Here is a 4,362-nt window from a genome sequence, read left to right as displayed (position 1 = left end):
ACCAAAAAAAAAAAAAAAAAAAAAAGAAAGAAAGAAAAGAAAATTTTAAATAAAAGATAAAATCTCCTTAAACATATACACAGCTCTAGGCCCAGATGACTCAACTGGTAAATCCTGTCAAACACTTAAGGCATAAATAAAGCAATTCTATACAAACTTTTCCAGAAAAAAAAAAAAAGGAGGGACCATTTTCCAACTCATTCTATGAGGCTATATTTCCCTAATACCAAGACAATATCAAAAAAGAAATTCTTGCTCTTTTTTTTTTTTCAGGCATCTGGGAAGATGGCAGACATCCAGATGGATCGTGCCTACCAAAAGCAGCTGACATCTTTCAAAACAAGAAGGTCCTGCTGGGAGCAACTGGGGAGGAGAAACTCCCTCGATACTATAAAAATATTGGCCAGTGCATCAGGTCACCAAAAGAGGCCATTGAGGCACCTACATTGAAAAGAAATGCCCCTTCATGGTGATATTTCTATCCAAAGGAGGATCCTGACTGTTGTGGTGACCGAGATGAAGATGCAGAGGGTCATCGTGATCCCCCAGGACTACCTCCACCACATCTGCACATACAATTGCTTTGAGAAGCGCCACAAGAACATGTCTGTGCACTTGTACCCCTGCTTCAGGGATGTCCAGATCAGTGACAACATCATAGTGGGCGAGTGCAGCCCCTTGAGCAAGACAAGTGTGCTTCAATGCACTCAAGGTCACCAAGGCTGCTGGCACCAAGAAGCCGTTCCAGAAGTTCTGGGACTGGATGCCTGCCCACCCCCCAAAGCAAAATAAAGTTATTTTCTAATCTAAAAAAAGAAAAGAAAGAAACTCATGAACCAATGTCACTCATAAAGACAGTAGCAAAAATTCTTAACAAACTAATTGTAATTCTGATCAATATGTAGAAGGAATTATACCTCATTCTCAAGTAATGTTGACCCAAGATTAGATTACATCCAAGACTCTTAACTCACATTAATAGAATCAATGCAATTAATTAATCCATTAATATTGATTTACTTAATCTATTAATATAAGTATAGTTATGAATTAATGTAGTTCCTATTAATAAATTAAGAGGAAATTATATAATCAGGTCAATAGACACAAAAAAGAAACTTGACAAAATTTAACATCCCCTTATGATTAAAAACTCACTACAAATGAAAAAATAATAAAGGAACCTTCCTAAATCTGGTAAGATTTGCCTCTGAGAACATGGTGACTGGTGCTAAAGGCAATATACTCTCTCCTAAGGTTGGAAACCAGGCAAGGACATGCACTCTCACTTCTGCGGCTCAACCCTGTACTGAAGGCCCCAGTTTGAACAATAAAATAAGAAAAAGAAACATAAAGCATGCAGATTGAAGAGGGAAAGGAAGAGCTAGCTGTCTTTGTTTTCAGGCAACACAATCTTCTGATAGAAAATTCTAAGAAATTTATAAAAAAAAATACCATGAGAGTGAATTTAGCAAGGTCATGATATGCATAAGTCAGTGCTCAAAACTCAAGGGTGTTGCCATATACCAGAAATGAACAACAAAGTGAAGTACTGGGTGCTTCCACTGAAAATAACATAAAACCTAAAATGTCTAGGAGTGAAGGTAGCGTAAGATGTTCAAAACTTACACAATGAGAACTATGGAACAGGGCAGAGAAATATCAAAAAATCACAGTGAATGGAGGGCACACCGAGGTCCTGGGCTGGAAGATTCGTGGTGTTTCAATGCCCGTTTTCCTGTATCAATCTATAGACCCAAGGTAACTGGAGCCACTGCTACCTCCTCCTCCCCCCTTCTTCCCTCTTTCCCTCTCTCCTCCTCCTCCTTCTTTTTAGAAACCGATACATTGTTTCTAAAATACATATGGACTGCAAAGGACCCAGAACAGCCAAAAGAGGTGGTTTGTTGTTGTTTTTGGGGGGTGGGTACTGGAGATTGAACTCAGGGGCACTCGACCAATGAGCCACATCCCCAGCCCTATTTTGTATTTTATTTAGAGACAGGGCCTCACTGAGTTACTTAGCACCTAGCTTTTTGCTGAGGCTGGCTTTGAACTCGCGATCCTTCTGCCTCAGCCTATTATAGGGGTGCACTACCGCGTGCCTGGCACCAAAAGAGTTTTGAACATCTAAGTTGGGATACTCACACCATCTAGGTACAAGGTGTGTCACAAAGCTGAGGTCAGTCATTGAGGTCACGTCAAGATGGCCTAAGGTTGGCACATAGAGGAGGCAGAGCAGAGGATCCAGAAGTAGACCCATCGGTCTACACAAAGATGCCAGTTGAAAGGAAATGCAGCAAATGGAGCTGGAATCTAGAGGCCCATGGGAGACAAGGTCAACCCAGACCTCAATACACACCTTGCCAAACTTAAAATGGCTCATAGACCCAAACACAAAAGCTAGGGACTTCTAGGAAATGATTTCATAATCATGAGTATGTACTTCTATGATTTTTATGTGTGATAACAATCCACAGAAAGTTGTCTTTAAATCCATTTGTTGGCCTAATTCAAAATAAGGAAAGCAGCCTGTATGAGCCCTCCTGCTTGAGATGTGGGACACTGTTGTAAGGGTGCTCTCCTGCCACTTAAAGTGTCATTTGTGGGATGTGCAGGCTTTTGTCCCTGGGGACAGAATCTGAATTCTAAATCACATCAGTTCCCAGGGCTTCAGTCAGCACTTGTGGAGCCTTAACAATAGCAATATTTTAGAAAGCAGAGTGCATTCAGACGCCTTTTTATCCTTTAGGAAAACACTCCAAAAGTGGAACTTTTGGAAACACAGTAGCAGAGGCTGCTGTGCTTCCCCCTGGTCCCTGGGCAGAAATGACACCTCTGCTCACTGTCACCCAGGACCTGCAGCAGCAGAGGCCTGTGAGTGTGCAGGCCAGGACAGTGCCGGGCACATGCTACCACGTCCTGGCCTCATCCCGGGAAGAGCCAGGGTCCACAGCTCCCATGTCCTGATCTAGCCTCAGGCAGAGCCAGGACCCATGGCACACACCCACAGAGTCTGACTCTGGTAGGCACCTGGGTGGGCAGGCCCGGACAGTGCCAGGCACATGCCACCACATCCTGACCTTACCACAAGTAGAGCCAGGACCCATGGTACACACCTGTAAGAGGCTGAGTCTGGCTCTGAGAGCTGTCGCCACCCTGACCTCACATCTTGCCTCCCTGCTCCGCTAAGCCACTCTAAGATCACTGTATACTTATAGACACGTCATGAGTCCTTGGCAGTGAGAGTTGCCACCTCATCCGTGGATTGCCCTTCTGCTCTCAGAGGGCTGTGGCCAAGCCCTCCTTCTGGCTTGTTCTTAATCAGCTCTGCAAACCAAGGTGCTGATAATGGTTCTCAGCAGGTGGGGCAACCCCACCCAGGTACATCTTGAGACCTGGGCCTCTGCCCTCAAGTCAGCATGTGTGATCCTGACATTTCCTTACAGCCCTGGAGGCAGGAGGACTTGTCCCTCTTCTTGGCTTTGAAGGAAAGTAAATAATGATCCTTGATTCCTTGTGGCAGCTGAGGGACACCTTCCCAGGTGGACAGAGTGAACGCAGGTGGCCGCTCTCCTCAGGAAAGCATCCCTGTCCTTTGGCAGAAACAGATTGTGGACAGGGCCAAATTATTTACATAAAATTATGTAGGCAGAAAATGTTGGCACGGGGTGAGTCAGAAGGGCCTGTACCAACCCAGCCCTACGGCAGGCCACCTGTGAACAGGCCCCAGTAAACGGCCTCGCTCCCAAGGAGGGATTAACCCTATGCCACAAGAACAAACGGGCTCCCAACCACTCAGTCCCCAAAACGACCAAAACAAGTCAGGAAAACCATGCCAAGATGACCTTTTCTGGGTTGACGATGCACTTGAAATTGCCAAAGCTGCTTTTCTTGAAAGTAAAGTAAGAACACTAACACTTTCCCTTGACAACCAAGTTTTAAAGTACCACTTCCTGCTCCAATAATCAGCATGACTGGCGTTGGCAATAGATTGTCAAGAATTTTCAGCTCAGCTGTGACCTCTTTTTTGCAACTTTGTATTTAATAAATCATCTTTATAAAGATTCCTCTGCATTGTCCATTGTTTAAATCTGCAGAAGATTAAAAAATATCCTCACTTATATTAAATGGAAAAAACTCAACAAGCATCTAAGCCCTTAGTCAACACCTCCGGTGAGCGTTGTCTCTTGTTCCTCTGAGCGATGCACAGAGGGTGAGTCGAGTTTGTTCCTTTTTACCGTGGAGATTAACTGTCATCCCTGGATCAGGCCAGACTCCAGCCCTAGAAGACACCAGAGCAGGTGAGCCTGTGAATGAACAATCACGCTAAACCCAGTGGTTTTGGGGAGAAGATGCTAT

General features: G+C 44.5%; 1 pseudogene; it reads left to right on the top strand.

The window, feature by feature from the left end:
• The first annotated feature begins 285 nt into the window (after nucleotides 1–285).
• LOC107152933 lies at nucleotides 286–822 on the top strand (annotated as a pseudogene).
• The last annotated feature ends 3,540 nt before the right edge of the window (nucleotides 823–4,362 follow it).

The sequence above is a fragment of the Marmota marmota genome, unplaced genomic scaffold (assembly GCF_001458135.2).
Source record: "Marmota marmota marmota unplaced genomic scaffold, marMar, whole genome shotgun sequence".
NCBI classification, from domain to species: domain Eukaryota; kingdom Metazoa; phylum Chordata; class Mammalia; order Rodentia; family Sciuridae; genus Marmota; species Marmota marmota.
Note: the sequence above shows the minus strand (reverse complement) of the source record. Positions and strands in the feature narration are given on the sequence as shown.